Below are 27915 nucleotides of genomic sequence, written 5' to 3' on the forward strand. Positions count from 1 at the left end.
GCTCACAGCAACTTAACAAGGTGAACCATCCGGATTGGCCATGAACCAGAGGCATATGACAATACTACTCATTCAGTTTCTATGGTATAACATGCGCTGTTTTGACCGATACTTCCTAATCACAAAACATTGATTTGACCGCTTGCAAACTGCATAAGCCTCCCTGGAACAGAGAATTACAGGCTGTGTGAGAGCAAATAGCAAAGAGAACGTTCCTAAGGTGACAAGGCAACAAAAGAGGCAAAAGGAGCAGAGGAATTAATTTAAAATTTGCCTCTTCGTATTTGATAAAAGGTTATGTAAATGCACATTTAACAGCGGATACACACTGCATGTTGAACAGGTGCAACCTTCTAACCCACAACAATGCTGGCATGAAATGAATAAATAGGTCCCAGGAAGGTTAATCATATTCCAACTGGAGTAAAATTAGAAAATGGGGAGTGCAGCTCTGATTTTGGAGAGGTACAACAATGGGAAAATGTTTTCAAATGTGTCTTTAGAAAGCAATTATCATTTGTTTGATAATGACTCTATCAGTGAGACATGTATTACATGCATTGCATTTAACTGAATCACATGTCACAACAGATATTGAAGCTGAAATGAGTACAGACCTCTACAACTGTAAGCAATCTCTCAATACAAAAGTTAGTATTGAGGAGATAAGGAAGGTATTAGATGAGCCAAAACTAAGGAAAGCTAGAAGTTATTATATTTCAGATGAAATGCTTATATCCCCTTGGTTATTTAGCCATTTAGTTTAGTTTATTGGCCTTGGTAGGGAAGTCGTTTTCACAGCTTGTAAATACAAAAACATAGCAGTTACACTCCCATTCACTTCGCCATTGCCATGGTGGGTGCAGTGTTAATTCCTGCTGAACAACATAAAAGTGTTATGAGACCAATTCATAAATCTTGCACCATGGCACCATGGAATTAAATGCACAAGTCTTACTGTTTCAGTAGTATTGCATATACAGTATAGTCTACCCTTTTAAATGATAGAGTTTAGACCATTGAAGAGTTGGGTGTGCTCGCTGATGAGCAGAACAACCACTGATTAAGGTTCTTTTGTTACTCTTGCGTTTAAAGCAAGACATGATGTTGGTGAATCCAAATTTGCATGTTTCATTGACTTCCAGCAAGCTTGTGCCAGGTTAAACAATCATCTGCTCACCTTGAATATAGACCTTTAGTAGGTTGAAACTTTGATGTAGACAATAAAGCGCTCCATCTGTTGTGTGCACACAGTTTAATGAAATTTAAACCTACAAAACACTGAATTCCCGTGCCACAACTTACATGTTTGAAATACAGATATATAAGCTGCTGGTGTTGACAGGTTGACGGGTCAACGGGTTGACTGGTCAACGTAACGTCGACGACATTGATTGATATGTCGACGTGAAAAAGTCTGGCGTTGTTAATGCCCTAGTCCACATAAGATGTTAGCCGCCACAACCTGCATTTTTTTCATTTTCATTTTTTTTTTAATCTTGATTGTTTCAAAACCATTGTGATTGTTTTCGATGTAACATTAACACCAATACTGAGAAAGCGGAGCCATATTTCTGTTGGTATGAGCTGTATTTATTGTAATGTGTAATGTGTTCTGTTGCTAAGCTGCTCCAGATGTTAGTCTCACATGTGTGAAAATATTTTTTTTTCCACAGCATCGCTCAATAAATAAATTAAGTTTCTCAGTTTCTACGAAATACCTAACGAAGGCATTCATACATTATTCAGTTTGCTACGCTACTGAGTCATGCAGTCGTCAGCGCTGTATGTTCATGGCACGGTTCTCTCTAATCTCAGTTGTAGTACAAAAAAAATTACAACCCAGTGAGATTCACACACTCGCAACCATCTTGACATGCTTCCTCCCAACATGTGATTCCTCTTGCTGGCTGGCCCAGTTTGAGCTACGGCTTTTTCACATGGCATTGATCTATTTGGCAGTAAATCTCATAGATTCAAAATACCCAAATGTTCCCTCCTTAAAAAACAGAAATGAAAAATCTAAACTCTTACTCTTGTACCTTCTGCTTCTCTTTTATCCCTCTTTCCCGCCCACTCCCCCTCTTTTTTCTTTCTCTCTCTCGACTTGCCTGTTTCTGCGCTGTCAACTCGCTTCAGTGATATTTGTTATACAGAGAACAGAGATCAAGTGCGCTTCTGTATTGATTCTTTTGCTTTGTTATGACACAAAAATTCTGCTTCAGCGCTCACTGCTAAATGAACAAGCAACAAGCAACATATGCGCGCGCACAAATACACACAATCGCACTGACACGCTGTGACAGATTGCTATGTGCACATAACTTGATACAAGATGATTTGTTATTTCGAGAATATTGATTTGTGAGTCACGCAATAAAACAAGTCTCTCAGAAACAGCCATATTTCTTTTATCATGCAGCAATCAATTTTAACATATTTTCCTATTCATTGGATTCTAATGATATGATTAATAAATCTTCAAAGATGGTGCGTACACAGAAATGCCGTCATTATCCGGGGAGGAATACAAAAATATGAAAACACGACAAAGTATGACGAATGTGAGGGAACAGTAAAATGAGATGACAATGTTTTATATGTAAAGTTCCTGAGACAGAGACCGTGGAAGCTCCAGGCTCCCCTGAATATCATCCATCATCCAAGCATCTCGAAAAAAAAAAAAGATGAATACATTATTCTATTTTTAGGCAGGTATCTCTACATTGTGAGGTTAGTCTATATCCCTCCATTATGTTGCATCAAAAAAAAAAAAAAAAAAAAAAAAAAAACAGCCCAGTTGATTTGTAAGGCAGCGAATTATCCTATCAGCAGGGAACATCATTTGCAGATGGGGTCAGAAGTAATGGAAAGTCATTTTCACCAGGGGCTGTTTTCCATGTAGAATAACTACTGCACTGTCTGCTCAACTAGGACAAATGGCTGCCTCTCGCCCAAATCACTACAGTAACCTAGACTAAGTAGCAAAGCAGCCCCAGCTGAGACCTTGGATGCTTAAATGTTTTCCTCTTCCGCACAGCCACAGCTCTGTCTGCAGCCTCGAGTCTCAAAGCACACGGCCAAGCTGTGAACAGTGTGTTTCATCAGCAAGTTGCACTCGTGAAGAATTTGTGTATTTGGGTATAATTCATTTATCCACACCTTCCCCCACCAATTGTTTCCAATTTTCTGCGCCAAAATGTAACGGTGTAGTGTACATCAACTGCTATAACATGCGGTTAATGCACAGCCAGCCGGGGATTGGACGCATTAAGCTGATGTCCTGACTTGCTAGTGTGGGCATTTTAGAAACAACACAAACAGATTACACAGCAGTATTTAAATTACATTTAAGTACTTCCATTACTCCTGCAGCAGTGTAATGTTAATGCCCACATGAGTATCCAAAGAAAAAAATAAATATATAAATAAATAAATAAATAAATAAATAAATAGCACCACGCTTGAACTGCTGAAATTTATGTCAAGACCCACAAGACCTGCAGCGCCCCACAGACCTCTAGCTGGGGCTATTTGTTCAATTTTTGTGGGCATCCACACCTTTTTTCCAAACCTCCAATTTTCAGTGCCTCGGATATTTTAAGAGAAACACTGCAATTGTTTTCCATGCTGTCAGAGCCGTCAGAGTGTAAATCAAGCTTAGTGGTTTCAACAGATATGCACTGTAAGCTGCAGCATATTATTATTAGTTTAAGTTCTACAGTGTGTTTGGAGCTTGTGAAATGTTTTGTACTACACAACACCACAAACCACACACACTATACATGACAAGGTACTGTTCACTGCCGAGCGCCTTAATTAGTGGGAGCAATTGACTAGCTTATCTCAGTTCTTTAGACCTCTAGATTTTAGGATGCCACTGACAGAACGCTCTGAAAAGGTTAGTGTTGTCTTAAGAAAAAACTGTTCTGTAAGTGGGGCAGCACACCAAATTGCTCCACTCCACTCCACTAACCCTAACCCTAACCCTCTCAATGTTGGGAAATTACATTTTGCTGGTTGAAACACTTAATTATAATTTGTGTTCAGTTATAACCCAGCTCATTCTCTCACAATTGTATTAGGTGTGGAGCTTTGGAAAGAAAATGAGACTAAGCAGGACCACCGCCAGCTAAACTGTTTAACATTGTAGCTATATGCTGATCCTGTATGGTTTTGCATAACCTGCAGATTAACATATCCTGTGATTCCATAACGTTTGACAATGTGTAATTTATGTTGCAATTATTTGTGTATTACAGTTTTTCTTTTTTGTGTTTTGTTACAGACTCCTTACTTTCATTTAACATGGAAGGAACAAAAAAGAAACTGCTCACGATGACAGTGTTATGAAGGTTTTTCTCCGCTTCAGCATGCTCACCTTACATAAATCCCTATTTACCACCCGACCCATTTGCATGTCAATGTATTAGTATCATGTTGCGCTTATACCTCTCAGCTCATACTGAGTGAAATGCAGATGAAGTGTTTAAAAAAAGTGCATGCATTATTCCATCAAGAGACCATTTATGCCAGTGCTTTTCCATCATTTTAAAACGTGTTTTCCACAATAGCAACTAACAGAAGAAAGGGCTCATGTTTGGGTGGAGTGAAATTACCTGCATTCAAGGCTCAAAAAAAAAAAAAAAAAAAAAAAAAACAAGCATTACACAGCATGAACATTTGGCCACTTTGCTCCCCTATATTTCCTGTGGAAAGATTTTTCCTTTTCTGAATCAATAGCTGGAGAAATTAAATTTTTATATTTTTTGTCAATATTTTATTGAACTTTCTGATATACAAACAAGTGCAAAACAAGCCAACAAACCACACAATAATAAAGGGAAAGGCTACGTCACACCCCAAGGAGACAGAGGGTGGAAATCACATCCCCATCAAAGATGTCAGAGTGTCAGAGTTTTGCACGCTTTCCCTAAAACACCCTAAAACACACACATTGGCCTCTGGTAGTGATCTAGTAAGTAAGCCATTCTTTAACAAGTGATGATACATTTTAAGCAAAGGTTTCATTAGTTACTTAAAACCTTGGTAAAATTCACAGCCCAACCCATCCAGGCCCAGTGCTTTGCTTTATTTGTAGGGATTTCAGAGCTACCATGACCATGTTATTGGTTTATTACATGTTTCCCTTTGTAGATCTGTTAATTTAGACTCAGATTAGAATATATATATATATATATATATGTGTGTGTGTGTGTGTGTGTGTGTGTGAAAAAGTGTTTGACCCCTCCCTGATTTCTTATTTTTTTGCACATTTGTCAATCTTAAATGTTTCAGATCATCAAACAAATTTTAATATTAGACAAAGATAACCAGAGTAAATATAAAATATGGTTTTTAAATGATGATTTCATTTATTAAGGGAAAAAAGCTACCCAAACCTACCTGGCCCTATGTGAAAAAGTAATTGCCCCCCTAACCCTAATAACTGGTTGTGTCACCCTTGGTGGCAACAACTGCAATCAAGCGTTTGCGATAACTGGCAATGAGTCTTTTAAATCACTGTGGAGAAATTTTGACCCACTCTTCTTTACAGAAATGTTTTAATTCAGCCAAATTGGAGGGTTTTCGAGCATGAAAGGCCTGTTTAAGGTCATGCCACAGTATCTCAATTGGATTTAAGTCTGGACTTTGACTAGGCCACTCCAAAACCTTCATTTTGGGTTTTTTAAGTCATTCAGAGGTGGACTTGCTGGTGTGTTTTCGATCATTGTCCTGCTGCATAACCCAAATGCGCTTGAGTTTGAGGTTATGAACTGATGGCTGGACATTGTCCCTCAGGATTTTCTGGTAGAGAGCAGAATTCATGGTTCCATCAACTATGGCAAGTCGTCCAGGTCCTGAAGCAGCAAAGCAGCCCCAGACCATCACACTACCACCACCATGTTTGACTGTTGGTATGATGTTATTTTCATGAAATGCTGTGTTAGTTTTATGCCAGATGTAACGGGATGCACACCTTCCAAAAAGTTCAACCTTTGTCTCGTCAGTCCACAGAATATTTCCCCAAAAGTCTTGGGGATCATCAAGATGTTTTTTGGCAAATGTGAGACAAGTCTTTGTGTTCTTTTTGGTCATCAGTGGTTTTCGCCTTGGAACTCTCCCATGGACGCCATTTTTGCCCAGTCTCATTCTTATTGTTGAATCATGGACACTGACCTTCACTGAGGCAAGTGAGGCCTGCAGTTCTTTAGATGTTGTTCTGGCTTCTTTTGTGACCTCTTGGATGAGTCGTTGATTCACTCTTGGAGTATTTTTGGTAGGCCAGCCACTCTTGGGAAGGGTCACCACTGTTCCAAGTTTTCTCCATTTGTGGATAATGGCTCTCACTGTGGTTCACTGGAGTCAAAAAGCCTTAGAAGTGGCTTTGTAACCCTTTCCAGATTGACAGATGTCAATTACTTTGTTTCTCATCTGTTCTTGAATTTATTTAGATCGCAGCATGATGTGTTGCTTTTTGAGATCTTTTATCCTACTTCCCTTTGTCAGATAGGTTCTATTTAAGTCATTTCTTGATTCAACAGGTCTGGCAGTAATCAGGCCTGGGTGTGGCTTGTGAAATTGAATTCAGCTCTCCAAAAAAATGTGGTCAATCACAGTTGATTCATGATTTAACAAGGGGGGCAATTACTTTTTCACACAGGGCCAGGTAGGTTTTGCCTTAATAAATGAAATCATCGTTTAAAAACTGTATTTTATATTTACTTGGGTTATCTTTGTCTAATATCAAAATTTGTTTGATGATTTGAAACATTTAAGTGTGACAAACATGCAAAAAAATAAGAAATCAGGGAAGTAGGGTCTACTCAAACACCACTGTATATATATATATATATATATATATATATATATATATATATATATCACAGCTCTTCTGTCTGGACATGGGTTGGACACTTTTATATAGCTGACGGTAATATTGTTCAAACACCTTGTTACAGCTCCCTGTATATTCTCTCTGTTCTCCTTTTATCGTCAGTATCCTCAATAGCTGGGATACATTGGGAATCAGGCTTCTTATTTACCAGTCTAGCCAGGTATTTATGGACTGTTTCCAAATTCATACAACTTCTGTTTAGTTTAGTGTAATGCACTGTTCAGCTTTGTGAGTGTGTAAGGAGTTCAGTGAAGCTTTGGTAGCCACCATCGTTCTCAAACTAGTCTTAGAGGGCTTTTTAATGTAAGTTTTTTCCACCTCTGACAGATGAGTCTCCAACTCTGTCTGATGCTCAAGTGCTTCCTGTCGTTTACTTTTCATGCATGGTCTTATTAAACCTCCGGAGTACGCCTTGCTTGTTTCCCAAGAGTTGAAGGAGAGATACCAGGCGTGTTGTTAATTATGTAGAATATCTTGAATTCAGAGATGAAATAAGACATTAAAATAAGGTCACTGCAGAAGGAAGAGTTGAATCTCCACATCGTACTGGGGCAGGGGTACTCCCTTTGTGGAGGAGCTGAAGGAATACAGGGCTTTGGTCTGAAATTGTGATTTTTCTGATAGAACAAGAAGTTATCAAATGGAAATTAGACCTGGGAACAAAGAAATAACCTATTCTTGAGCTACTTTTGTGAGCACTTGAGAAAAAGGAAAAGTCAGTCTCTCCTGGATGTGTGATTCTCCATGCATCAAAGTATCCCATCTCCTCACTCCTCCTCAGCCAGCCTTTGTTTTCATGTCTTGAATCTGGAGCATCTACTTCTCCACAAACTTCGCTGCATCACTGCCCTCCATGTTCTCACATATTCCAAAGATTCTCTGATTTTTTTGGCATCTTCGGTTTTCATAATCCTGCAAGCGCTCTGCCAGCTCATTAACTGACCAAGGACAGCAATGAGCTTTTCTGCCTCCAGGGTGATGTCCTCCACCGCCAATATCCTCCCCTCGGCCTCTCCCACCAGGCCATTGATTTCTTGGGGGCATTTTGCTAGTGAAGTCAACCCCAAAAGCACTCCAAAGACTTTATCTGGACTTAGTTTTTCCAAAACACTTTAACTTGGTTGCTAAAAATAATGGTATGTAGTTGGAAAATAATAAGGTATGACGCAGCTTCAACAAAGTGTGGTTACTGAGTTGCATGCATCACTGGCGATGCAAGGCAAGACTATGGATGAAGGTTAAGTTTTAGAAAACAGATGAAAAGTTACTTTTTTGTTTTTGGAGGTATTTCAGCAATGACTCCTCTGAAACCGTTTGGGTATTTTGCTTAACACAAATGCAATGCCTGTCTCTAAAACAGAGCCAAGTTTGTGATTTGGTGTCCCTTTTTTCCATAGGAGTGAAGTAAACAAACTCTGTACACCCTGAGACATTAAAGAGAGATGAAAGCTGCCTCTTCAGTTAAAAATGTGAATGCTTTTAACTAGATAATGAGAGCTTCCTAACTGTTAAGCAGTAAAGCAAGTAATTGGTTTTTCATGGACTCAAGATTTTGAATTTATATCATGTGGTGAGACTAACAAAATTCAATCACATGGAGAGCAATTAAACTCTTCAATGAATCTCTGACATGGTTCAGTTCCCAGGTAATCACATAACTTACTGTGATCCATACCTAATTTCCTGTTAGCGATTTCAAAAACATTTTCTCTACATAATGTGGGTGAAGGTTTTGAAAACTTCTTCCTCCTCACCCTTAACTCTATTACGAATGACTTGTCGCTGAAAGCATCTTGTTTTCATTGCAGTTTTCATAAGGTTCACTCCTTTTTAGTCTAATGTAAATGATATGGCTTTGTGTGCCCCAAAGGACAACTTTATCCCATAACTCTCACATACACACTGTTGCAATGAGGAGGATAACAATATCTATAATAATTTGAGAAATGTCTGTCATAAAAAAAAGTAATTTCATTCTGCAGGTCTTCATGTCAGGTTTACACAAGCTATGCTTATTTAGCAATATTGTTATATCGCAGTGCACAGGAGGAGTCAGATCTTTTAGCCACCGTCCCAACAAATCAAGATTATGCACAAAAGTGGAATGCTCACTTTGCAATATTGGAATCGCTCTCTCTCAGTCTGTGTCTGTGTCTCTTCCTCTCTCTCCAACATCTAAGAGATTTAATTCTGTTTCAATTAAAACTGGTTAGCACTCAGAGGTGTCACTGGCTCATTTTCAGTCAGTGCCGTGGCCACATTTGAGGACACACCAAGGTCCAGACCTTAGTGATTTTTGTGCTTGGCAGCAGTACTGATGAGTGTCTAGATCTCGGTTTCCCCTCTAAGTGTCTCATATTTTATTTAATTTGGTGCTGGACTGTTACTGTCTGAACTGACTGCAGTAGAAATTTGGGTGGGCTAGTTGACCGTTTTAATAGTTGGTTTTGCATGTTTGAACCCATGATTGTAACACCAACCGGCCTACAGATCACGCTGATGAACTGCTAGGGCGCTGCTTCACTTTCCGTTGGGGAATAACTTTTTCAGTGAATGAGCTGATGCTTGCAAGAAATTAAAAACAGACAAACTGCCTGAATTAGTTACACATCTTCCCATTTCAGGGTTCCTACACATTTTCCATGTCAAAATTCCCAACTTCTCCAGACCTACATTTCTAGTCATCTCATTTTTTCACACTGTTTAACATCACAGACTACTAATAGCTACATTTTTATCATGTATGTAAATATTCTAGCTGTTACATGTGCGGGCGGCTTCATCAGCTTGAGATATCATCTGCTGCGAATGCTTTAAGAAGATCATTATGTATTTCTTCATTTCCATATGACTGTTGATGGCTGCCTCACCCATGTTAGAAATGTGGAATTATTTCATGCACAATTTGCACCATGCTGTTTTTTCTTATTATGTTTAACATTTTGTACAGGTAAGCCATTTCTCAGAAAACAATATTGACAAGTGTTTGAACCGCTCTGTGCTGTCCACCATTCAACTGCCTGCTCAAAATGTGAACAAAATCAAAACACGCTGCTTGTATGATTATTATTATTATTTATTTTTTTTTTATTTTTTTTACTGCAATTTCTGAATTGTGCTTTTTGGAAAACTATAAATACAACAAAGTCCGGAGACACAAATACTTTACCAAAAAAATTACCCAAACCTTGCTTTTTCAGTTTTCCAGACAATAGGGGAGAGTGGGGTAAATAGTGCCAATTTTTACTTAAAGTGCCTTTAAAGCAAGGGGATTACAGTAATGCCTCCAACTAAAATATGCACATATAGTTTAGGATGTTGTGCATCCCTGGGAACAATCACTTTGGATCTTATATAAACTGTTTGAGAAATATAGCTTTCGAAAAAAAAGTGGTTTTGTGGCACAACTTGCCCCCAGTGCGGGGTAAATTGTGCCATTAGAGAGAATACACTGGGGTAAATTGTGCCATTGATAATTGAAGTAAAACAGATCATTTTAATCTCACAAATGATAATGCTATATAAAAGCAAAACAAATTCAATACAAAATTATTTATTTAACATTTATTTATTATTTTAACAAGATCACAGGCCACTTTTCTATAACAAGGCCTAGCGCCACATGAACACATACCCAGAACAAAATAAAAATTCCAAAATGAGCACCTGCAAATCATCTTCACCTGAATCTGAAAAGTTTTAGTGATCAAAGGTAAGAAAATAATGTACAATAACAATAAAATACAAGAAAGTAATATATAGTATATAATCACAAGTTGTGCCACTGGCACAAATTACCCCAAGGCCCTTTGGCACAAATTACCCCAAGCCCACCATTCTGAAAAAAATGCATCCCCCAGCTGTTTTGAGCTAACATCGTGCTAACTGTATAGACTCATGGTGTAGCTTACTAAAGTACTAAAACCTGTGTGAACTGCTTTCAAAATTTTCTATAATTGTTCAAACACAGCAATCAAAAAACCTTGATCATAGAAATTTTACTTTGGAGGGCAAAAAAATGTTTTTTGAACTTAAATGTGCTTACCTCTCAAGCCATGTGTCTCCCTTCTTTATAAGATGAGTGTAATGGATGCCTCTTCAAAAATATATGGTCACATGACCAACTTCTTATATAGTTTTCTAGATAACAGGGGTGGCACTACTTGCCCCTTGGCACAAATTACCCCACTCTCCCCTATATGAGCCCTGCCATTCCTATGTTGCTTCAAGCAAGCCAGAAAGAAGCTATAATGTCCTTAATAATTATTATTATTATTTAAAAACAGCTTTCTGCTGGTTATACTTTCTAATCTGTAAATTAACATGTCACATATAAGATTTCCACCTGTGCCTTTGTCATCTCAATTAAAGGTGATGCTAAAACATTAAAGGTGTTGCTAGCATCCATGACAGTCATGGTGAAGATGTTCACCACTGGAAACGTGTAATTAGCACTATGCCAGTTTTAATTAGTTTTTCTTGCATATTTGGAAATCCCTCATTCAGCTGCAGGTGCCGCAAAGCTACATTGTGCAAAACGTAAATACCCCTACAATTCGGGATAAATGTATCAGTTTTGAGTGAATTGGTGTGAACATATCAGTATATCTTTGAAATGCAGACCCCTGTTCTGCTGCCATTAATGTCTACTGAGGGTTGACAGGGGAAGGCTCAAATCAAGTATTTAGTAAATTATCTTTGCGGTCGGTGCAATATGTTCTAATAAAATATATGCGCAAAGATTCTTCAGTTCCTGTTAATTTATTTACTGTTGTGTCTGTAAAGATAAAGAGGCTTAATATGTTGCCTTGAACAGTACTCAAAATGCTCAACAGCCAGCATCTCTTCAGGAGGCGGCCTTTCTGACAGATGCACACATTTAATTTTACATAATACCTGCAGTGTTGTCCATGTTGTCACTAGAACGCCATGATAGTAAGTCAGTTTTGCATTTTTGGAAGAAAATCATTTTCGAAAATGTATTACAATATTGCAAGGAAACCATTGGGATATGGATTTGTAAACGTCGCTAATAGTTTTGGTCATGCTACAGCCTTGTTGTATTTGTTCTGCTAAAATAATGCTGGTGTTGCTTTGTTCATTTTTATTTATTTATTTATTTATTTATTTATTTATTTATTCAGTTCATAGTGCAGTGGTGTGTACAAAGACATTTAATACAAAAGGCAGAGAAGAACAAAAGAACAAAAAAGGTGCACAGTGTGACACTAATTGGATTTCTAGGTTAATTAATTAATAAATATCAAGTTGTGTGGTAGGGCTGAAGGTACACTTATGCGGCATACAGCATATCTACAAGTACAAGTCATGCTCTTTGCACACACTCTGTGTGTAATACACTTCGAGATGGTAATGTAGACACGAAGGCAGCAACTACAAAAGCCTATATGGCTGCATATATTACATGCTTGCTAAGAAATTACAGGTATTTCACAAAAGGGATTTTCGAAATCAGACACTAACTGGAAATTTATGAATGCCTGAACATCTAGCTTGTAGATAGCAATATTTTTACGGGTCTGAAATGCTACTAATGATAGTTGGAGGTATTGTGGTCTTTCCCTCAATACCCACGGCTGATGTTCCCCTGAGCATGGCACTTAACCCACAGTTGCTCCAGTGGCCAGCAGGGAAGACTGTGTACTGGGCAGCTCTCAGGTGTGAATGTGCAGCAGGGCATTGCTGAAAAGAGCATTTGTGTTCAGCCAAAACTACATGAGATAAAAGAAGTGTTTGTATGTGATTTCTTCAGTTAATGATTTTAAGGTTTGCTACCTGCAACACATTCTGATACATTATAGTTTTTGTCTTGCAAAGTGTTGTCCTCAGCTATACACAGAGGTGCTGAAAAGGACCTTTTTTTGGATGCTATTGTGCACAGAAGTGGCTTTGTGTCAAAAGAACTGAGCAAAAATACATTTGTAATCTTTTCTATTTCCTGCTGTTACCAGGTGTAAACCCCCCGGAGTCACCCTGTGACCACTTCCATATGGTGGCCTGTCCAACAGCAGCAGCAGGCTGCATTACTGGACTGGTCACAGTGAATGGGTGCTGCTAACAAGTTGCTTCTCCTCTCTGACCCCTGTTTGTATGAGTGTGTGTATGTGGGCTCCTGTATCATCACGCTTGTGTGTGTGACCCCTGAGCGACTTGTTTCCAATAAGGAAATGGAATCTATTGTTGGTCCCCTCCTCCCCCCCAGCCAGCCATTTTCTTTTATTACTTCACCTGCACTTCCTCGAGCCACTGGGCGTGCTCCCACGCTGCAGCCAACTCCCAGACAAGCATGGGCAGCATCTATCTTGTGGACAGAAGTGCTGAGTGGCTATTACTTCTCAGCAGACCACATCAAAACCACAGCAATTAAACGCTATTGGGCCGTTCGACTTTGTCTTCTTAGGGAAGAAAGAGGGGAGTGAGTGAGAGAGGAGGAACGGGGGAAAGGAAAGTGTATGTGTGTGTGTGTGTGTGTGTGTGTTTGGGAGGGTGGAGCAAGAGTAAGTGAGACCAAGACATATGCTCGCTCAGGGGGAGAAGGATCTTTAAGTCAGTGGTTTGAAGTGGAGATGGAGGAATTGAAGAGTGTGAAAGTGGCTGTGAAATTAGGGCTGATGAAATACCTGTTCTCAAAAGGAAAGGAGAGAGCTCTTTAACAAAGGAACAATGGAGAGAGGACTGCGGGACAGGAGTTACATTACTTTCTCCACTTTTAAATAGATTTATAGTTAAAGCGATGGCGGGTTACAGCTGGAATGTCGCTCCTCCCCCAAGAGGAAAGTTCAGAGTCTGGCAACCGATCAAGTGAGAAGTAGTTTTTTTGAGCCGGCGTGAATATTCAGTTCCATTTTACAAATCTGAGAAAAGATGGCCGGAACAGGGCAGTGCTGGTGCAGGACAGAATCAGGACACACACATGCGGCATCTCCTTAAGCTCCTGACACCCAGTTCTATCTCCATGCAATAGCCTCTACAGCCTCTGTTTAACTGCCTCGAGGACATTAAAGACTGGATGTCCCAGAACCTCCTCATATTAAAAGGAAACAAAACAGAGGTTGTTCTTTTTGCTGCTCCTGATCATATGCAAAAAAGAGTTTGGGACAAAATCTTACCATCGCCCCAAAAGGAGTATGAATTCGGGGTGGAGAGATACGCCTTTCCAGTGTTCTACGGCAGGAAATTGCTCCTAAATCTGTTTGCCTCCGAGGGCCGTGTGTTATGCTGAGTAGCTACACTATGTCATTCTTTTTGGAAAGAGCTGTTGCTGTTATGTTTTGCAAATATATGCAAATTTTTGACGGTTTGAGCTCCACAGAGGAATCGGGCCGAATGATCTGGTCAAAAAATATTACGATTAATTGTACAGGTATTGCAATTGTGATACGATTCATGATTTTGGCAGGAATGATAACTTTAGATTCTACTTTTTATTTTCAATTACTCAACTCAACTCAACTCACCCCCTACAAAGGAATGAACCACACTGAATTATGCAGAAATCACTATGGGTAAATGGGGAAATAATGTGTTTTTGTATACTAGGTGAACTGCTGTTAATGCTAGGTTTTGCTTGTTTGTTTTGTTTTGTTTTCCTCATTTGAAGCCATAGCAAAAAGCAGCCTCTCATGTCTTTTTAATCACTCCATAATTTTGGAAGAGTAAACCATACAATTATTACCACATGTCTTGACTCCTATGGCTCCTTTTACTTTTTTTTTCCTTTTTAATGTGTTATGTGTTTGTTTTCATAGCATTGGATTGTGTCACTCCAAAAGGTGTAAAAATTGTACATGAGAACACATTGTGTAAATTGGAATTCCAATTACTGATCTTTGTATACTGTCCATCAGAATAATGTCAATATATTGACCCCAGTCTTGCTGTCTTTTTGTCCCACTGACCACGCTGTCAACTCTCTTTGTGTCCTTTTGACTGCACAGCTCTGCAGTCAGGCCTACCACGCAACAGAAACACCCTGTCACAAAACTATCCCAAATTTAAGTTAAATCTGATCATATCAAAGTAACTAAGTGGAATGAAAACTAAAACTATGTTAAAGATTAAACTTAACTAACCTCTCTCATGTGTCATGTGTGTTTTTCTGGAAGCCTGCTGGGAAGTCAGTGGATTATTTTAACAGCTAAACTAAGCTCAACTTTAAGCAAAGCTAAAGCCTGTTTTTCTCTGTGTGATGTAGTGACAGTATTATTGCCAACACTGCAGTCAATCCCACCGCCGTTGTTGCTGTCACAATGGAAAACCGCTCCCATTCATCATGGTCTGTCCACGGACGTTTCCAGACAACTAAAAATAAACGTCTCCAACCTCTCAGTAATCAGGCAGGGGATGTAGGTACACAGCGCAGAAAAGCATGACGAGCAGGGAACCAACACTGAAAATTACAAATGGCTGCCTGTCTCATTACCTAAGCAAATCACATTAGCTATCCTTTGGAAGCCTAATATAGATGTTGTACTGTGTGGCCCTCTCTCTTACCAATCAGTCTCTCGATCCATCTCTCTGTGTCTCTCTGCATGTGGCTCTCTCGCTTTGCCACTCTTTTTCGCACTCATTTTCTCTCTCATCTTGCCTCTGTTTCTCTTTTTCTGTTTTTCCCTTTGCCTTTCTGGATCTCTGTTTCTCCTTCTCTTTGACTATCTCTGTCGTTGTCACTCACTGTCTCTCTTTCTCTTCCCCTCTCCCTCTCACTCTCCCTCTCTCTCTCTCTCTCTCTCTGGTGCTGCTGACCAGACAGATATATTCAAGTGGAAGTTAAGAACGGAGCGTTGCATTATTCAAACCCTCTCACAGGAACAAGTGTTGGGAACAATGACAGGCAAATTCCCATTAAAGTATGCAGTTTGCTGAGACAACAAATCTAAAGACCACCACAAAGGGTAGGCGCTGGGAGAGGTGCCGTGAATGCACACGTACACCTATGTGAGAAAGATCAAGGCAATTTTTTTATTCAACAGTCTGGGCTCTATTTTACGGATCTAAGCGCTAGGTCTGAAGAACATGGCACAAGTGCATTTAGGGCGTGTTCAAGTCCACGGTTGCTATTTTAAAGGCAGAAAAAAAGGATTGTTGCACCAGACACATGGTTTAAAAGGGTTATACTTAGATACTGAATTAATCATGGGTGTGTTTTGGGTGTAACATGCATTAAACCAATCAGAGCGCCGTCTCCCATTTCCTTTAAAAGCCAGGTGTGTTTGCACCTTTGCGGATTGCTATTATATTGGCAGATTTGCAGGGTAAGAAGGAACGCTTCTCTGCAGAGGCAATGGATCATCTCAGCAGGATTCTCCAAAGCTCCCTGAGGTGAAGCAGGCATCCCTGTGTGCGTAACAAGCAGAGTGTACATGTGTTGTGCATCCGCCTATGTAGACACACATGACTATCTTGATAATGCGCCCTTGAAATACTAGTGAAATACTGTGGCATTTATTTCAGAAATGCGTGCCAAATGTGCCAACAATGCACCTGACCATGACTTATTTTCAGACCAACACGTCCGTGAGTGCATTTGCTATTTACACAATATGGGTGCTGGACGGAAAAATGAAGCCGGTTGGAGACTAGAAAAGACACTTGCGTCACACTTGGCACAGCTTTGCACCAAGTGTGAAATAGGACCATTAATGTCTCTTAAAGACCCCATGAAATGGACTCTTACTTTGTTGATTTTAAGTACTTCCTGTTGAAACGTTGGGAATGAAACACATTTTTTGTGAAGGGATAAGGTAGATGAAAGAGGAAGTTTAAAGATTTGTGAAGGTTTTATTGGTTGAAATTTTAATTCACACACACTAGTGCAGGATGATGTCACTCTGTTTTACAGGAGGTCGAAGTCACTTGAGGTCATTTCATGGGGACTTTAATGTTTTAATGTCTCAAACCACCTTGTTTTATGAAAATCAATGACAGAAAATAAATTATTCCTCTTTAAAAAAAAAAAAAAAAAAATATATATATATATATAGGATTTTTCATTGCTTCAGGGACATTTTAAGACACAGAAACACACTCAAAAAGGCTATAGTCAAGGATCTTTGGTTCAGTAATTCCCTAACAGAGGAGGCCAAGACCACGTCAAGACTGAGCAAACTGCATCCTGTTCAGGACCATGAGCAAAACAGGCAACAAAACTGTTTTTATTGCCTGTTTTGCTCATCCCTTTGCAGATGTTTCCAAATGCATTATGTAAAAATGGTAATGCTAGTGATGATTAAAATGCAGATCTGTAGGAGTTCTATATTTAAACCCTTCAACATCCAAATACGTAACACATGTGATTTTGACTAATCAGTGCATTGAAGGTTGAGGACCATTATGTGCTATACACAGGAGTTATTCTTGAATAAAGAGTTTGCCTAAAAATGAAAATTTCGATCTTACCTACCCACCTTCATGTCTATCTTTGTACATAATACACAGGAAATGAGTCAGTGCACGTCGTCATCAGGCTTCCCCAAAACAGCAGAAACAAATGGGATGTTATACTTTAAGGTAAAAGAGCAACAAATGGCCATCAAATTACTCCAAGCATCTCATGCCGTCTAAGTCTTGTGAAGCTAAGCAATTCCACCATGGGTCTAAAAGTCCATTATTTAATCAATTATATCAGATTCTCTGCACTTTTTTGCAATATGCCAATGTCACAAAAGTAGCAAGGTGATGTCAGAAATACTAGAAATATGTTTGTTCTTTAACAATCCAAAAGAAGTAAACGTAATTGGGAAAGTCATTTTTTTTGTTTATACGTAGAGTACCAAGATGTGAAATCACTCACTCTTTGTTTAATTTGTAGGTGTCACTATTATTATATACAACAACTTTAACCAGTAAACGTATTAAAATGTCAGTGGCAGAACTGATGTGAATATTCTTGTCACAGAGAATCTGCGTCACATGTTTCTAAAGCAGTCAACATAGAATATTGCTTTTCTTCCAGGATCCAATTTGTTTTTCTTTGTAAAAGTCCTTGAAAATGCTAAAAGCTGTGAATTTGTGACTTTCAGACTTTTGCAGTTGTGAGCGTCACTGTGAAAGGAAGTTTTAATTGCTTTTTCGATTCAACTAGCCCTCTGTGTGTGTGTGTGTGTGTGTGTGTGTATTGGGTGACCTGGAGGTATGAATGCTCTACAGTTAAGTACATGAAAAAAAAAAAAAAAAAAAAAAAAAATCAACACAATTGGCTGTCACAATGAATAAAGCCAATTAAAAAAAAAAAAAAAAAAAAAAAAAAAATCACCTGGACAGTTGTACAACAATGGAATATGACACTGTGTTATGGATACTTGCTCCTATAACACACATGAAACTGATTTAGCACACAAGCAACAAAGCAACACTGCATATAAAAAGCAAAAATCAGGGATACAGAAAGAGATTAGACCTACATCTGAACTATTGTTGGAGCTATTCAGGAAATTAAACCTAAACCTTTGCAGCTCTCCACACTGAATTAAATAGCTGTTTTATGTCTGCGTGTATTTGACTTTTGACTTTTGTACGTAAAATATTGTCATCTCAAGATGTGCAACACAGGCAAACCTGCTTAACAGATAATTAAGGCCTGTATTGAATAATGTGGCATCACTTAACATTTTGGTTTTAAAAAATATTGAAGTGACTGGCTGATTAGTTGTGGCACTGTTTTTGACCTTTTGAAGTAGTGATCTGTTTAGACCACAGGGAGGAAAATCTTGTGATTTTATCCAATGAGAACAAACAGCTTGCCGATAGCCTTTGGCTGCCTCGATGTGCAAGTAAGCACACTGTTTCACCCCGGCCAGATCGATGGCTCTCGATTAGGCCGCCCAAGCCAAATGGAATGCAGCGGCTTTCCTTTTCGTCAGCTCTCCACCGACTCGCTCTCATTTGCATGCACACATACACACACGAGCACACACATGCGGGTACACGCATGCACACACATAAATGCACAGACATACACATTTTACACACATCACAGGCACACAGACGTTGGTCGTCCTGTGGCATTTAGCACAAAAGTCAAGTCGTGCGCCAGTGTAGAGCCTTGCTAAAAATCAATAGGCATTTGCAACAATCAATGCTTGGGTTCCTATGAGAAGTAATTACAAAGGCAAACATGCAGCGCCCTCCTCCCCCTTCCTTTCCGCCTACCACTGTGAGTCTTGAACGCACTAAAGATGCTTTTCCACTGCAGGGCAAAAAGAGGTCTACTCAAACAAGGCTGGTTATTGGTCATTATCAAATAATGCAATTATATGACATGTATTGTACTACTGATGACTTTTCATATGACATGTTCAGTACAGAATATTTGTGGGCAAGTATGAGGATGGAAGCAAACTCTTATGGTATAAATAAAGTCCATCCACTGACATGAACAACTGAAATGTGTCTTTTGTGCCCACACCTTACGTACTTCTGATGAAGAAGGCTTCTTCCATCACGAAGAAACATCCTTACTTTTTGTTCCACGGTAACAAGAGGAACGTCCTCTAAGTTACATTACACGTTAAAGTTACATTAACACATAATCACACTGATATTTGGTTTGGCTTGGTCTAATTCCCAGCTATAGTATAGGCTTTTTAATCCTCTGTTCGCTAGAGTACACAGCATGAAGTCCATGGGCAGGCCTTAAATCATTTCAAAAGTAGTGGTAGTCTTGCCTTTTCCATCAGGGCACTTTGGTCTGGAACGACCTGTATAAAAGCGGGCTGGCAAATTTGCTATTTGCTGCTCCTGAAATTTCACTTTTACAGACGTGTTTCATTGTACTTACTCCTTGCTGCTCATGTCCTGTTTCCTCCATTGCAGCGATTTTGTTTGTTGTTGTTCGAATTATTCCATATCATTGAGTAACACAAATAATGAGTAATCCCATTTGCCTTGTTAGACCCTATAATGTAAATCAGCCTATGTTTGCCTTATTATGAATGTGAAGCAGCCTGTTGGTTTGTTTGATGCATCAGATAATTGCTCATTATGAGAGTGTTGAGAGGAAAGGTTCCTACTTCTGGAAAGAAAATGTGTGGGATGAGGTTTGACTCTCTGGTGATTTCAGTTGCCTTTTGAGATTAATTTGGCCTTTTTATTCTAATTCTCTCTTCCTCTCTTGCAAAATCACCGCCTTTGCGAGTGTGTGATTATACAGATAATACAGAGGAACACGCACAGACAGAAACACTCAAATCAAATGAATCGTAAAGTAAGCTCCAAGGCAAACCAAACAGTATAGAGTCGTCACTTTATACTTGGTTTGCTCATACTTGACAACTCTGAGCAGTCTTGTCTGCCCCAGGCCATCTCTGTTACAACGGAGGAGGTTGTAGATTTTCCTCCTGTGTGTGTAAGGGGGGTGGGGGGAGGGACACTGAGGTGTGCCAGATATTACCACTGGATTTAACCAAGAATACTCCCCAAAATCAGCTTGACACAAATCGGTGAGGTTATAGAACATACACCAAGACCTCATAAAGGAAATCATTAAGGAAAGTGATTCCTGACTCTTTTTAACTACGCTGTATACAAAAAACAAGACTAAAACCCTGTGCCCTTCCAAGTTTTGGACGAGGGTGCTATGCAAATTAATTAGAGTAGTTGGGACCCCCTTTTATCTATCCCATTATTTCTCTAGCAAATGGTTTTTATACTGCTGTGGAAGTGGAAAGCCAATACAGTCACTCATTGGATCCAGCCACATAGTAAACCCATCACAAGAAGACTAATGGTTTCTCTAGATCATTAGGATATGTGGCGCTCATTCAACAGTGATTGGAATAGCTCCTATACGCTCCAATGCTAATGCAGCTAACGGGTATATCCAGAGAGACAGATAGACAGCGGATGGCTCTTGGCTTATCTAAATAACTGTCTAGCCAAGCCTCACAGCGGAAACCCTCGCTGTGACTGATAATATAAAGGAGTCTCAAAAGACATTAAAAGACGAATAGAGCAAAGTGTGTCTGTGGCAGTCTCTCTCACGGGATCCTAAAGATGTGCCATGAATAGAGAAAAAGAATGAATTGTGTTTCTAATTGTGTCAGGTACTGTGTCCAGTTGGTCGTTATGTGAACACTTTAGTAAATAATAATCCTAAAGTACATATACACACACCCATACACAAAGACAGAGAGCGTGACTGAAATGTCAGAGGGAATGAAATACATGCTGCACACGCATGTACGTGCACAAATATAGCAGCTGCTTCTCAAAAGTCTGGGCTGCGGCCGCGGTAGGAGCCCTGTCTCGGTTGCTGCCTCATCGAAGACTGTTTCATTTGGAAGGATCTTTCAAGTACAGCCGAGAAATGCAGCCCTCATCTTGCAGTTCTCCAAGGACACGTAAGATGTATCCTAAAAGTGTAGCAAGGCGAAAGGCACTGACGCTGCTGCTCTGTTGGAATTTATCCTTAAGTTTATTTCTCCTCCATCACCTCAAAGACCTTAGAAAGGGTTAGGTTCTGCAGGTATTAGAGCACGGTATTTACATTGATGTTTTTGGCAGCGTACGAGAAGCACACATTTGGCCTTGGCCGACTGTTTCAAAAGAAAAGCCTTTGTAGCCTTTGCTTTGCAATGCTACCAGGGACTTGTTCTCCCTCAGCTGCAGCCGAGACTTTGAGAAACAGATAATTGGTTCCACATAGTTTGTGCAAACCACAAAAGCACACATGAATTTTAAGTTCACACTCACCTTGAGAGCACGTAGTAGATTCTTTTGCTGATCTCCTGGTCTGTACCTGTGCACGGACAGAAGAGAGGACAGAAATACTTTAGAGATGCTTTTCGCTCGTTATACATACACATAACTCTAACTTGGGATTCATTTTTTATTCTGTAAAACTTGTGTAGGTTACTTTTTACTAATCCATCCAAACTAAAGGCACTGAGAAAAAAAATGTCTTTCGGGCTGGTCCTGGGGCTGTGATCTCATTTGTTAAAATCTGTTTGGGTGAATCAAATGGCCAATCAAGTTCACTTCCCCTCCCCAAAAACCCTCTTCCTCGCCTACCATAGCTATTGTAATTTAGCTTAGTTTGCCATACTGTAGCTAAGGCTTGCCAGTTTGTATGTACTTATTGCATTGGTGCAGAGCCAAATGCACCAGTGAGCACAAGGGTGGGAGCAACTTGGGTGTGGTATTGAATATTAGGTGGGCGCTGCATGAGCTGTGAGTTCATCTTTTTGAAGATAATCCACCCACTCTAAAAAATTACCTACACATGCAGAGACTTAGCAAGAAACAGAGTTTAAAAGCACAACATTTATTACAAGTTATCACTTTGCATATGTCGTTATTGAAAACACATTCTCACACACAAATTGTAGCATCAGTGAGATGATTAGCTTTCATAATGGTGCAAATGACAACTGAAGTGACTCTCATTTTCCACTTCAGGCATGAGCCAGCACTTGATACAAATCGAGGCTTTTGACGCTGGCAATGTGTGCGTGTGTGTGTGTGTGTGTGTGTGTGTGTGTGCATATGTGATACAGGCACATTAAACCTATACTTGATGAACACTTAAACTTCAACATGCACTGGCTCACTGATTGCAAGTCTGAATACAGGAACAATACGGCAATCTAATTAGGATGATGAGAGTCGCCCATAAGACAAGTACCTTATGCACAAGAAAAGGGCACGCACCCTGGCACCAGCTCCTACAGACACACACATACACACCCGTACAAGCACCTGCTACCAATCCCCCTGAGTGATTTAAACTGAACTCGGGGTCACAATGCTCCATACTGAAAGATTCACACTCTTTCTCTATGTTTAAATGGAGAATGGGAGAGAAAGGGAGAGAGAGAGAGAGAGAGAGAGAGAGAGAGAGAATTCATTACATTCAGGTTATATTCTGCATATAACCTGTATAAGGTGTGATGATTTTTTATTTTTTTGTTTTTGGTCTACCTTCGTCTCTTTACAAGGTCAGGTTTGAGCCTCAATACAATATTTATTTACCAGGTTAAAGCTTTAAATAGCACACCCACAGAACCAGACACAAAGATATGCATACACACACTCCCAAAAATAACCACACTACAACTTATAAGAGTGTTCACAGGGATAGTGAGCTGTGCTTTGGTGTAATTGCAATGGACCAGTAGAGTAAATGCCTATTGGCCTAACGTTGCAGAGAAATTCAGAGGTTTTTAAGACTTTAAGCTGGACAGCCAAAGAACAGACTCTAAATTCGAAAATGGAAAAAAATACCAAGGCAGCACAGAAGGAGTTCCATATTGGGCACATCTGATTTCCCCAATAAAATAATCTCACCAGAAGATGGGTAGTCAAGCACGTCTAGGAGCAAAACGCTGAGGAGAAGCCGAAGCCGAAGCCGAAGCTTCTCCTCAGACTGGGAATTAGAAGAGACATTTCACAAGCATACAACCTCTGATTGGCTTGGTGAAATATACAGCAGTGAAGTTGCTTTATTATCTATTTTCATTTCTGGGAAAAAAAAAAAAAAGCCAAACATTGTGGCACAGTGAGTACATCTCCCAGGAGCACGACTGTGTCCCGCTGAGTGACAATCCACTCTTTAGTCTGTACGCTGAAAATCAGCATCTGGAATAGCACCAAAGCAATCTCAAACAGTGAGATGGAGTTCTGTCCCTCGGAATCCAAACAGGATAATCACAACCAAGGAAGACGAGTCGCAAAGACTTGGATATAGTTTCTTTTTTAATGGTGCCAGGGGCTCTGTACCCACTTCAAAGCTGAACACATTCTGTTGTACTATTGTATGTGTGCCTATGTTTTTGATCATTTGGATGAGGGTGGGAAGTGCAATTTCCTAGATTTAATAGAATGAGTAGCATCTATTATTCTGTTGCATTTAAGATGGCACCGTGCCTGGCAAATCTGTTAGTGAATTGCCCCGGCTCTTTGTTTTGTTTATTTACAATAGAAAAAAAAGATCCATCTCCCTCCAAAATGACTCAAGGAGACAAAGACATAAATAAAGGAATTTACAGATGGTGATTATAAATTATAAATTCCATTACAAGGAGAGAAAAAGAAAATCTGACAGTGCTGTCATATACCCAGACACATCTGCTGTTGCAGCAGCCAGTGTCACTGGTAAGAAAGCAAGCCAGACAGGAGGAGGGAGGGGTGGGTGGGATTATTCTTTCACAGCAATCAATTCATCACATCATTTGTTCCTGAAGACATCCAACTGTTTGAGAGAGAGGGTGAGCGAATAAAGAGAATACAGAGAAATCACAATAGAGTGTGGGAGGTGAGACAAAGAGAAAATGAGCAAGAAAGCAAAGGGAAAATGCTTGCATGATTTTCACACGATCCAGATCCTTGAAAACATAAAAACACAGTGATATGCGTTGCAGCAATATATCATGAGGTGGCCCCTCGTTCACTCCTCATTGCCGTTTCAATCTGGCACAAGAACCAGTCAACAGCTGCTGCATGCACCATACTTCACACATGTACACGCGTGTATTTGGCGGCTGCCAAGAGTATGCTCCCTATTCAGCCCCCAACACACATACACACATCACCACCACCAACACCCACCTACACACATAAACACACATACACATACATAGGCGCAGTTCAAATAAAACACTGCTTATCTTTGTCATTGTGCACCCTAGAGAAGGAACAGGATGCTAATGAATTTAGAGTATGTTCACTCTCTCTCTCTCTCTCTCACACACACACACACACACACAGAGCCAAGGTGAGCTGCATTTGCTGGAGTGGACACAGGACACAGGCACACACGGACATTTGCAGGGTTATTGGGTTATTGTAGCATTGGAGCAGGAAAGTGGCAGGTGTGATGTTTACACACTGCCAACATGTATGGATGCCTGATGGCTGGTGTTTCATTTCCAGACCTGCAGCCCCTCCTGTGCACCTCACACACACACAGAATCACACAATCGGGGGATGGAAGTCCACGAGCTGTGTTCTGCTCCATAAACTGGGTTCACTCACATCCACTCCCTCTTTACTGATCATCTTGTTGTTTATTTACTTCCATTAAACTTACTATAAACTTCAACCCAACAGGCAACTTTTAAATCCATTATAATGGTCAGAAATAAGTTAAGGCTCAGCTGCACCTGTGTTTCTGTTCTCACTCTAAAAAAAGGACATCATGGTACATCATTTTTCTATGAACAATGGTCGCACAGTGACAATTGCTGGCACAAACCTGCAGGCAGAACGAAAACAAAGTCGCACCAGTGGTGCACCATCTAAAAGTGCTGTGCGCAAAATGCTGTCACAAGAGAGATTTTTGTGTTTGAGGAGAGCTGTACTATGTTAGCTAAACAATGGCTGACTGACCAAGCGTTGAAGCTTTGTATCCACTGAAAAAAAGTTGAAGTTGTCAGTGAGGGAGGAAAGAATGTCAATGAATACCAACAGCAAAACTCCAACACCTCAAATTTACAACAACATGTTCAATATCGTCATTCAGCTTTACACACCCAAGTAAAGGTAAAGGTATTGTAATACACTAAGTATTACTTTTGTACTTAACAGCACATTGAGTTGTTGGGGAATTAGATGTAAAAGACTCACTTACAATCAACAAAGCAGTGGTGAATTAAGAGTTGGGCTTTAAGCGCAATGTAAATCAATGGCAGCAAAGCAGGAAAAGGAGCACTGCATCATTTATAAAGTAACGCTCACCAAAAAGACAAATAATTCCTACAAGGGCTTCATTTACATCGTGTTGCTTCCCCCCATCTCTTTTGAGTAAATGGTATGGTAGGCGTCTAAATATGCTGAAAGATCACCTTATCATTGGGAACTTGTACACTTGCAGCACTATCACACCATGGGACCTAATGAACTGCATTTCAGTGAGTAATAACATCTGCATAACATGTTCTCAATTTGTTTTTTGTTTTTTGTTTTTTTTTTTTCATTTTTACTAAAACTGCAAAAAGGCCATGTGTAGAGTTTGATTAAATATTAAAATAAATGTGTAAAATAGATAATTAAAACATGTTTTTTGTTTGTTTGTTTGTTTGTTTTTTTTTATGATAATAACACATCCGTGTTGTCCCCTTGGGGATCAATAAAGTTTATCTCAATTAAATGGTTGAAACTGAATTTTTGAGAGGGTACAGGGAGAGCTGATGTGCTGAGATAGTGCACTGGCAGTGTGTGGACTGACAAATGCAGCAAACCCAACATGGCTGGCCAAGTTGGATATAAAGAGCCAAAATACAACGAAACTGCACTAAAGCTGCTCATTTATCACGGTCGTTTGATTAACATCAGCCTGTGGCAGAGCAGCAACACAGCTCAATCATGATCATTTACTTACTGGAACACTTATACTTCTGCAACAAGTAACAGTTTAATACTAAATTAGTAATTACGAGGAGATGAATGGGCCATTACTGTGCTTATAGCCTAATAACATTTAATTTAGCATTTAACATTCAGGGAAGATTTTTTTTTTTGTCCAGGTGAAGCTGCAAAATTTTGCTTTGGTTTTTCTTTTAGTGTTCTTTGGTCATGGTAAACAATGTTTGTCAAAACAATGCTAAAAGTTACTGTACTGTAATTACTGTACTAATACTACAGGCACCAATCACTTACAGTCTTTGGTTACTGGCTGCTCATTTTATCAAGCTAACTGATAACAAGTTCATTGGACATTAAGATTTTTGTTTTCATTTTTCACTCATAAAGAAGCACATGGCATGGTGTGGAGAGTCATTCAAATAGTTGTAATGATTTTTGAAGTTAACAATGATGCATGACCCATTGTGTAACAGGCATACAGTAGTAAAACATATTACAATGGTACTTTTGACATTACTAACTAATGAGTATTAAAACATTATAGCATTATAGCAGCAATGAGTATTATATCACTTTTTGAGCAGGATATCCAACAGTGACTCTACCATGCTCAGCAAAGTGTTACAGTTTATTGTCTAATCTGGTGGGAAGCAGGCATATTAGGCTGTACTTCAACATTAAACTTCTTTTTTTCACCTTTTCTAAAACCCCCCTCTATTCCACCCACACAAATAAAGATGACATAGTGTGAGCCAAAATGTCACAGAGTGGAAAAGTTTCCCTTTTTGCATATTTCCCAGGCCAACTCCAGACCTTCTGTCAGACGACCAACGTCTCGGCTATTTGTCCTCATTACACAGCAACCTCCAGCCGCCCACCTTAATTCCCCCATCCGTCCCTCCGGGGGCTCTTTTCCACCCCTGCTTGGCATAAGTCATTTTTACGACCGCCACTTTGGCCCCCATCGGCCTGGACTGCCTATGCTTTAAACCCAGCTTGGCAAGTAAATCTGCCAGCTTTAATTAAAATAGCTTCTTTCGTAGTGCTTTCTCCCCTCCGTCCTCTTGTCCCAGATGACATAATGGTGCTGGGAACTTCCTTTTGCAGAGCTGACTCAAAAGGACTGACCCTTGGAAAATGGTGGTGTGTTGCACTATTTTATGATGAGTTGGCAAGAAACTCCTCACACCTCATCTGACCCCGCTTCTTCCTCTTGCTTTGACCTGGTTTACTGAGTGAAAAGATGACCTTGGAGGTGCAAGATGGGACAATCCATTGATTGGGAAGGATTATGTAAATTATTATTATCAAACTGGAATCAATGAGGAAAAGAAATGTCTAATTATAGTGGTTTATTGTTCATAGCCGGGCATTTTTGGAATGAGAAGTGCAGAGTGAGAAACATAGCACTTGCTGTCTTTCAAGGTCAGCCTTTCTAAGAGAAATAATGACTTTGTGAAGCTGAATCAATGAGGCCCATTCATGCCGTTTTCCTACAATATTGTTAAGGGACTCACTTTGGTGCCATTGATTAGCTGATTTATAGCTTGCATCTGGTCTGGGCACACAGTGAATTCAGAGCTGCTCATTATGGCATGGTAAAATCTATATATCATTTAAACTACGAACAAGTTAAAGTGGGAAAGGAAGAAATTAAGGAAATGATGGAGCAGAGAAGAGAAGATGAGAAGAGAAGA

The 27915-nt window shown here is 39.6% G+C and overlaps 1 protein-coding gene across 3 annotated transcripts in view; it reads right to left on the minus strand.

The window, feature by feature from the left end:
• tnr (tenascin R (restrictin, janusin)) overlaps nt 1-27915 on the minus strand; it is a 205598-nt gene that overhangs the window by 121261 nt on the left and 56422 nt on the right. For all 3 annotated transcript variants that reach the window (XM_030074578.1, XM_030074577.1, XM_030074579.1), the window contains exon 2: nt 21611-21656. The gene's annotated coding sequence lies outside the window, so the exon portion shown is untranslated. The remainder of the gene's footprint in view (nt 1-21610; nt 21657-27915) is intronic.

Source organism: Myripristis murdjan, chromosome 17 (genome assembly GCF_902150065.1).
Source record: "Myripristis murdjan chromosome 17, fMyrMur1.1, whole genome shotgun sequence".
Classification (NCBI taxonomy): Eukaryota; Metazoa; Chordata; class Actinopteri; order Holocentriformes; family Holocentridae; genus Myripristis; species Myripristis murdjan.